Below are 10054 nucleotides of genomic sequence, written 5' to 3' on the forward strand. Positions count from 1 at the left end.
AGGATGGCTTTCTCTCTTTCCACGTTTAAGCTTCAGTTTAACCTTAAACTGAAGCTTAAACGTGTTCGACCTCCAGGGTTGCCTTTTCTACCTCCACGTTTAAGCTTCAGTTTAACCTTAAACTGAAGCTTAAACGTGTTCGACTAAGTTACCCTCCAGGGCTGCCTTCTTCCATTTTCACGTTTAAGCTTCAGTTTAACCTTAAACTGAAGCTTAAACGTGCTACCACAAAAGGCATCACTGGAAGTGTCTGGCGTTTAAGCTTAAACTGCAACTTAAACGCCACTCTTGGAAAAGGTTTCTGGGCCAAAAATATTGCAGTTTAAGTTAGTATTTGAGCACAAACATTAACTTAAACTTACTCTGGTATGAAACCCAATTGAATATCATGGTTTATGGGATTGGGCCTGAAGGATTGATGAGTCTGAAATTTCAATTTATTGAGTCATGTGTCATTATTTGATTATCACTAAGTTGGCTCAATGAATGTTACAGAATTTGGATCAACAGCCTCATCAAGATTATGGATCATAAACCCAAGGCAAAAGGAAAGCAGGGAGAGGCCTCAAAGCCCAAGAAACACAACAGAAGCTCAATATAGAAAGTGTATAAATAGGATAGAATTTAAGTTAGGAGAACTTTTACTTTTACTCTTTCATTTGGCTAGTTTTCATATCTTGGTAATTGAATTCAGAGCTATGACTCACTAAACCCCCTTTCATTGGGTTAGGGAGCTCTATTGTAATTCAATGAATCAATAATAGTTTATCTTCTTCTTCAATCTTTTCTCTTGAATTTTGTTAGAAAGCTTCTCGATCTAATTCCATTGGGTAGTTGTCTTGGGAAAGAAACTACCCATAATTGGAATCCTTCGGAACCTTGGGAAAGGAATGGAGGATTCATGCTAGAGAAGCTTTCTCACAGTGAATTGGATTGGGGTTTGGATGGATATTGTGACATGTAATCCTACCAAATTGTGGTTCATGAAACTGTGTGGTAAAATCAGTGATCGAGCATCATCTCTTCTTATGAACATTTAAACCAAGGGATTGGGAATTTGTTTGTTTTTAGAGAGAATTGGTGAGCCAAGGGATTGGGATCCAATCATATAAGATTGCCAAGCAAAATTCAATGAACGCATTGGTTGAGGAAGAGATAAACATGTTTTGATTCGGAGATCTCAATATCTCCTATAACCCAATGAATTCCCCATTTCTGATTTCCACTTTCTCTTTACATTCTGCAATTACATTCATGCAATCACCCCCATTCCCTTTTAATTTCAGCAATCTAGCTTCTGCCCTTTACTTCATGCAATTTAAGATTCCGCCATTTAAATTCCTTGTCATTTCAATTTCTTGTCATTTACGTTTCCCGCCACTTTTACATTCCGCAATTCTCATCTAAATCTTGATTCCGCTCAACTAGAACATACTTCTAATCCGAATTGCTCACTCAACCAATCCTTGTGGGATTCGACCTCACTCTATTGTGAGTTTTTACTTGACGATAACCGGTGCACTTGCCGGAAGGAATTTTGCCGATCGTGCAATTTCCTAAATCGTAGCATAACAAGTTTATGCGCATCAAGTTTATGGCGCCGTTGCCGGGGATTGGTTTTCGATTGACAATTCTCCAATTGGAAGTTAACTAGATTGAGCATTTTTTTTTGTTTTGATTAATTCAGTACAAGTTACTTGTTGAAATTTAATTTCTGCACTCTGTTACATGCTTTCTTTCTTTATGCCTTTAAATTCAAGCAACTAACTCACTGACTCACTAACTGTTTGAATTAATTCCTCAATTGCTCTAACCATACTCTTCCATTAACCAAGAGTATTTCACTTGTTTGTTGCCTGTGCTGTGTTCTTGTATGACAGGTAGGAGAGGAGAGACATCAACTCCTCCATATACCGAACCAGAGAGGACCCTTCATAGACTGAGAAGGGAAGCAAGAGGGAAGAGAGTACTGGGAGAAGAGGAATCTGAAGGAGAATCTGAGGACAATTTTGAGGAAGCTTTAGATCTCAACATGGATAGAGAAGTTCACAACCATGAGAGAGCTGATGGAAACAATGCCATTCCTGAGAGGAGGGTTCTTAGTTCATACATAAACCCAACCTCTGGGAATTGTGGTAGCAGCATCCAGAAACCACCCATTCAGGCCAACAATTTTGAGCTCAAACCACAGCTAATATCACTTGTGGAGAATCATTGTTCATTTGGTGGAAGTGCTAATGAAGACCCAAACCAACATCTCACAAAATTCCTGAGAATTTGTGACACTGTGAAGTCCAATGGAGTCCAGGAAGATGCATATAAACTGCTTTTGTTCCCATTTTCACTTAGGGACAAGGCAGCTAAGTGGCTGGAATCATTCCCAAGGGGGAGCCTAACAACCTGGGATGAGGTGGAAAGCAAGTTTCTGGCACGTTTCTACCCCCCACAAAAGGTCAATAGGCTTCGATCTGAGGTTCAGACGTTTAGACAACAAGATGGTGAAACTCTCTACGAGGCATGGGAGAGATTCAAGGATTTGACAAGGAAATGCCCACCAGACATGTTCCATGATTGGGTGCAATTGCATATTTTCTATGATGGACTCTCTTATGAATCAAGGAAGGCTGTAGACCATTCATCAGGAGGTTCATTGAACAGGAAAAAGACTGTGGAAGAAGCCATTGAAGTGATTGAGACAGTGGCTGAGAATGAGTACTACTATGCATCAGAGAGACACAACACTAAGGGAGTCATGGAGCTGAACCATGTTGATACAATTCTAGCCCAAAACAAGGTGTTTGCCAAGCAACTAGCAGAGCTCACCAGGAAATTAGAAACAAAACAAGTGGTTGCAATACACACACAAGAGCAAGAGGAAGAAAGCACTGAAGGAGGTGATTAGGAAGAGGCCAATTATGTAGGAAATCAACAAAGGCAACCATATGATCCACATTCCAACACTTACAACCCAGGCTGGAAAAACCACCCAAACTTTGGGTGGGGAAACCAGCAAAACCAACATAACAAGTCCACATACCAAAACTCCAACCAAAGATCATACCAAGCCACACAAAACACTTACTCTCAACCACCATATCATGGCCAAAATAATCAACCTAACCCGAACCAACAATTTCAAGATCAATTAAACAGGATAGAAGGAGTGCTGGCACACATGGGTCAGGACATAATTGAATTGAAAAGCTTCAGGGATGATGTGAGAACTACCTTAAGAAACCATGGTGAAAAACTCAAGAGGATGGAGTCTCAAGTAGGAGAGCTATCTCAACAGGCCCCCAAATCAACTGCAGTGTTCCCTAGTGACACAGAAAAGAATCCTAAAGGGGAACAAAAGGGAGTGAGATGGGAAGAATGCAAAGCCATCACCATATTGAAAGAAGTCTCAGAAGAAGAAGGAATCAGGTCCTCAGAACAGGAGCCAGAAATCTTGAAGGAAGATGTGGAGGAAGCTAAGCAGGAAAGTGAAACTGAGCAAGCCAAGGAACTGCAAAAAGGCACGATGGAAACATACCAACCAAAAGCACCATTTCCTCAGAGGTTAGGAGGAGGTGAAAAAGGGAAAACCTATTCAAGGTTTTTAGAGACATTTAAGTCTCTCCATATCAATATTCCCTTTCTTGAGATTCTCCATCAAATGCCTACACACATCAAGTATTTAAAGGAATTGTTGAGCAAGAAAAGAGTTTTGAAGGGAGGACAAACGGTAACAATGAACAAAGAATGCAGTGCCCTCATCAAGAAGGACACAGTCTCTAAGAAAACAGACCCAGGAAGTTTTCATATTCCTTGCATCATAGGAGAAACAAAAATTGACAGAGGATTCTGTGATCTAGGAGCTAGCATAAATGTGATGCCTCTAACTCTTATGAAGAGGCTACAACTGAATGAGGTGAGATCCACTGATGTAATCATACAACTGGCTGACAAAACTCAGAAGCAAGCTGAAGGGGTGGTTGAGAATGTGCTGGTGAAAGTGGGAGATTATTACTTCCCCACAGACTTTGTCATTTTGGACATGGAGGAAAGCTACCTACACCCTATCATTCTGGGAAGACCTTTTCTAGCCACTACTAGAGCGCTCATAGATGTAGAACAAGGAGAGCTAATTCTGAGAATACATGATGAACAGCTCATTTTCAAAGTTTTCAAACCTGCATCTGAGCCTGAACCAGAACCTGAAAAGCCTAAGGATGATAGTAGTCATCTGTGTTTGGAGGAAAGTAATCCAGCAGCTGAAACTCTAAAACAGTCCTTGGAAGGCAAACAGGAGTTGCAAGAGTTAAAGCCACAAGAATCAATGGAAACAGATCAGAAGGATCCTCCTAGCATAAGGGTCAATGAAGAAATCCTCAAGAGAAAGGGAAGAATGATAGGGAAATTGCCAAGAGGGTGGAGAAACAAGAAAATTCCCACTGAAGGTTTTTCTCCGGGAGATAAAGTGATATCAAGTCATTATCTGCCAATCCCACCTGGCCTCAAAACCATTCCATCCCAGCTCCCTCAAGTGTTCACAATCAGGAAAGTTCTTTCTATGGAACATTTAGAGGTCACGAAGGAATCAAGTGGAGACGTTTGCATAGTGAGAGGAGAAGACGTCAAGCACTACAATCCACCCTAACAAGGGACAACCGTCAAGCTAGTGACGTTAAAGAAGCGCTTCATGGGAGGCAACCCATGTTTTTAATATCCTTACTCTTTTTTTGTGTTGTTTTGCATCTAATAAAGCATGGTTTCTTATGCATGAACTTGAATCCTCAGGACAACTGCTGAAAGAGTGCACTAAACATTGCATATAAAAGACAATTTGTCTCTAAGTTTGGTGTGCCTGAGGGCACCCCAAACTTTATTCAAAATGCATTCAATTTCTCATGCAAAGAGCACAACCAAACATTAAGTTTGGTGTTCCTCTTTGAACACGGTTCATGAAAAGCAAGAAGTTCCTCTGGATTTCGAAATTCATGACAAGTAGACCATTCGCATGTTTTAATACTTTGGTTTCAATTACTTAGGGTAGTAACTTTGTTTAGAATCAAAGAGCCAAAGTGACTATGATTTATTAGAATTATGCACAGTCATTAAGGACAACCAATATGGATTTCATGTCATCAGGAGACTTTACCAAACACTAAGTTTGGTGTCCAATAATAAGTGTGCATACATACAAAAGTCACGGCTATAAGCTCATGGAGTCAATCATTGATTTACATGTGCAAGTACTATTCATCATTCACATGGACCGAAAAATGATAGCAAACTTGTTTGTTTGTGCAGGTACAAAAGAAAAGACAAAAATGGAGAAAAAAGACAAAGGGAGGTACGGTGCTTGGTCAAAAAGAAAGTTCACAAGTCTTTGAAGCTAACACATGGGAAAAGGAAGTTCTGCAAGAAAAGATTGCTACATGTACAACCTAATGCACCCAGAATACTTCCAAGAAAATGAAAAGCAATTCGTCCTTCTCCCTAATTCATATATTTACCATCAAGCCACCCTTCACAAACCACTCTAGCCGTCCATTTTTCACTTAAGGGCCCTATAAAGAACCACTTGGGGAACGAGTTCAACACCACCAAATCTCCTTCATGCACATTTTCTTCATCATAGCATAAACTATCTCTTGCTGAAAACAACCTCCCCACATTTCCAACAACACTTCTTGCTTCACCTTGTCAACTTTAGCTTGTCACTTACCCCAAAACTAAAGAACCAATGGCAGCTTCATCTAGCCACAAAAGAAGAAAAGACAAGCAACCAATGGAGGAGAACAGGGAATTCGATGCAAGGAGATACAAATCAGTTTTCCATGAGATTCAAGCCGAATGGATGAGACCTAAAAGGGTACTAGCTGAGGTTCCCTTTGACCTTGAAAAGGATGAGTTCCCAGGTGTTTGGGAGAAGATCAAAAAGAGGAAGTGGGAGCTCCTGACTAAGCCAATCACTAAAATCAACATCAACTTGGTGAAGGAGTTCTATGCAAATGCAGTGAGGGAAGACTCAACCAAGAAACCCACATACAAAAGCTATGTGAGAGGGGTGGAAGTTGACTTCAGCCCCAAGGCAATCATGAAAACTCTTGGCCTGAAAAACATACATTTCAGCCAAGCAAGTTATGAGGAAAGGATGATAGGAGAACCTGACTACACGACTATTGCTGAAGATCTTTGTGCCATCAGAGCTGAATGGGTGAGAAAAACAAGAGGGGCTCCAAGAGTCTTGAGAAGGGGAGACCTAACACCTGAAGCTAAAGGGTGGTATGCAATAGTTAGGAGATCCATCCTACCTACTGCAAACTCTTCAGAAATAGTCCCTAAAAGAGCCATCTTGCTTCATTGCATTATGGTGGGAGGGGAGATCAAAGTTCATAAACTCATTGCTGAACAGATACAAGAGTTTAGTGAGAAAAGTGACCCTGAATCCTGGCTTCACTTCCCTAGCACCATCATTAGACTATGCATCGATGCCCAAGTACCACTTGAAGATGAAAGACCTAATTGGCTATATCCTGGATTGGCCATAACTGCGTACAGAATGACTCTTGGCCCAACTGCTCCAAGACATACAAGAAGAAGAAATGAAGAAGGGCAACAAGCGGAAGCAGAGCAAGAAGCAGAACAAGAAGGACAGGAAGGAGAAGACAGAGAAGAAGAGCAAGAAGAGCAAGCAATCCCAGAAAGAAGACAACGAATTCCCAGAGACCCCATGGATATGAGCAGAATGCAGGAAATCATGGAAGGAATGTCTCAACAATACATGAGGTCTCAGGAGAGACAAGAGGACTTTCACCTAAAAATGATGGATATGCAAAGGAACTTTGAATCAAGATTCTTAGATCTGCAAAGGGAACAGAATTTACACTTACAGGAATCCTTCAGCCACATATGCCAACACCAAGATGCCAATGTCTTGGCAATCAAGGAAGCCACCACTTTACAGAATGCAAGATACTCAGTCCAAGCTGATTACAACATCAGTTCGCAAATCAAGCTTAACTACATAGGGGAACATCTACACAAGATGGACCCAGCATTCCCAGCTTTTGATGAGTATTTCAAAGGGAGGAAAGAAGGAGAAATAAACAAGGCAATGATCCTTGAAAAAGGAGTGGAAGAAACAATGAAAAAGGCTGGATTCTGGAAAAAGCTCATAAGAAAAGACAAAGGAAGCACAAGTGGTCAAAAAGAGGCAGGAAGCAAGAAGAAGCAGGATCCCAAGAATTAAGAAGAACCAAGCAATAAATAAGAGGTGGTCTCGTTCCTTAATAATCAAATGATAATTGGTGAATTGTCTTTATGAGCTTTCTTTCATCATAAGTCATTTAAGTTTTATGTGGAGTTTTTTTTTTTTAGTATGAGTGTCTGTTATTGCTTTGAATAAAGTGAATGCCTAGATGTTTGGATATAACTTCACCTTCTTAAACAAGTGCTTGCCATGCTTGTTCTGTTTCCAAAAATAAAAGAAAAGTTTGAACAAAAGTAACTTGGCTAAATTAGTGACAAATCAAGTAGAATTAAGTGGTGGTATGCATGCTTGATTGTTCAGTCAGATCACTGGAAATAGAGTGTAGAATTATCATTTTTTGTGTAGAAATTGAAAACTGTCTATGGATCTTGATGAATAAATGTCTTTGGCCATGAAAAAGAAAGAAAAAGAAGAAGAAAAAGCCACTGAAAAAGGGCAACCAAATAAGCTAGGCACCAATGGTTTGAAGTTCTGAGACAAATGCCTGTGGTGTTTATGTATTAAGGATATGCTTGGATGAATAGGTTCTGAGGAGTGTTTCAACACTCGGTAACTTGGGTTAACTAACCCGGGATTATCAACCAAAAGTCCATTATCAAGAGCAACCTAAATACAAAACATTTAGTCACACAAAGAGATGCTGGGCACCAATGTCTCAAGAAGAAATGTGAACTAAAATGCTTGGAGTGGATATGTGTAGTGCATTGATAAGAAAAAGAAAATGCCAAAGGCTTGTGCAACACATGACACTAAGCAAACAAGGAGCAAAGAAGCTCTAAGAAAAAGAAAAGAAAAACAAAGAAGAGAAGTGCCAAGGACATAAGAATAACAAGAGGCCATAGCAGTGTTTGATGGATGCAAGGAAAAAGTGATAATCTTACCTGATAAGAATGAAAAAGTGATGCTGCAACTTTCTGCATAAAACCCTTCTGATGAACTTCAAATGCTTGCTAATATAGCTAATATAATTGCTTTCTGTTTCATACTTTCTTCTCAAATAACTCAGGACTTGCTTAGGGACAAGCAAGTATTAAGTTTGGTGTTGTGATGCCAAGGCATCTTAGGCTAGTTTCACTAGCATTTTTCTGTTAGTTTTAGTTGTTTTATGCATTTTCTTGAGCTTAAAGTAACCAAGAATGGTTAAATGATTAACAAAGCAATGAACCATCCAAACAGTATGATTTTGATGCAAATTCAATGAGTTTTTAGTTATATTACTTGAATGATATGAATGGAAGATTTCTCATGAAATTTTGCAAGACTTTGATGCAATTGTTTGGATGATTTCAGGGAAGAAGAGGCTAGGCAAGGAAGCAACAAAATCAATAAAGGAAGCTTGAATATCACATGTGGAGTTTAAGTTCCAGTTTAAGCCTAAACTGGAGCTTAAACGCCAGAATCATGAAGGCTAAGAAATGCTGGAATTGAAGTTTAACCTCCAGTTTAACCTTAAACTGGAGGTTAAACGCCAGAATTAGAATTCCAATCAGGAAGCACTTCCACGTTTAACCTCCAGTTTAACCTTAAACTGGAGGTTAAACGCCAGAAGTGAGAAGGGCACCAAGGGGGGCAGTTCCACGTTTAACCTCCAGTTTAACCTTAAACTGGAGGTTAAACGCCAGAAAGGGGAAAAGCACCAGGGAGCCATTTCCACGTTTAAGCTCCAGTTTGACCTTAAACTGGAGCTTAAACGTGTTCGACCAAGTTTCTCCTCTAGGGTTGCTTTCTCCATTTCCACGTTTAAGCTCCAGTTTAACCTTAAACTGGAGCTTAAACGTGTTCGACACCTCCAGGGCTACCTTTCTAAGCTTCCACGTTTAAGCTCCAGTTTAACCTTAAACTGGAGCTTAAACGTGTTCGACCTCCAGGGCTACCTTTCTCAGCTTCCACGTTTAAGCTCCAGTTTAACCTTAAACTGGAGCTTAAACGTGTTCGACCTCCAGGATGGCTTTCTCTATTTCCACGTTTAAGCTTCAGTTTAACCTTAAACTGAAGCTTAAACGTGTTCGACCTCCAGGGTTGCCTTTTCTACCTCCACGTTTAAGCTTCAGTTTAACCTTAAACTGAAGCTTAAACGTGTTCGACTAAGTTACCCTCCAGGGCTGCCTTCTTCCATTTTCACGTTTAAGCTTCAGTTTAACCTTAAACTGAAGCTTAAACGTGCTACCACAAAAGGCATCACTGGAAGTGTCTGGCGTTTAAGCTTAAACTGCAACTTAAACGCCACTCTTGGAAAAGGTTTCTGGGCCAAAAATATTGCAGTTTAAGTTAGTATTTGAGCACAAACATTAACTTAAACTTACTCTGGTATGAAACCCAATTGAATATCATGGTTTATGGGATTGGGCCTGAAGGATTGATGAGTCTGAAATTTCAATTTATTGAGTCATGTGTCATTATTTGATTATCACTAAGTTGGCTCAATGAATGTTACAGAATTTGGATCAACAGCCTCATCAAGATTATGGATCATAAACCCAAGGCAAAAGGAAAGCAGGGAGAGGCCTCAAAGCCCAAGAAACACAACAGAAGCTCAATATAGAAAGTGTATAAATAGGATAGAATTTAAGTTAGGAGAACTTTTACTTTTACTCTTTCATTTGGCTAGTTTTCATATCTTGGTAATTGAATTCAGAGCTATGACTCACTAAACCCCCTTTCATTGGGTTAGGGAGCTCTATTGTAATTCAATGAATCAATAATAGTTTATCTTCTTCTTCAATCTTTTCTCTTGAATTTTGTTAGAAAGCTTCTCGATCTAATTCCATTGGGTAGTTGTCTTGGGAAAGAAACTAC

The 10054-nt window shown here is 39.8% G+C and overlaps 1 non-coding gene across 1 annotated transcript; it reads right to left on the minus strand.

The window, feature by feature from the left end:
- Positions 1-2458: 2458 nt before the first annotated feature.
- Positions 2459-2562, minus strand: LOC148545066 (small nucleolar RNA R71). Its single transcript, XR_015901925.1, has one exon. It is a non-coding gene; the product is annotated as a small nucleolar RNA R71 (small nucleolar RNA).
- Between the last annotated feature and the right edge of the window lie 7492 nt (positions 2563-10054).

This window comes from Arachis ipaensis, chromosome B9 (genome assembly GCF_059453495.1).
Source record: "Arachis ipaensis isolate K30076 ecotype BB chromosome B9, ASM5945349v1, whole genome shotgun sequence".
NCBI lineage: Eukaryota > Viridiplantae > Streptophyta > Magnoliopsida > Fabales > Fabaceae > Arachis > Arachis ipaensis.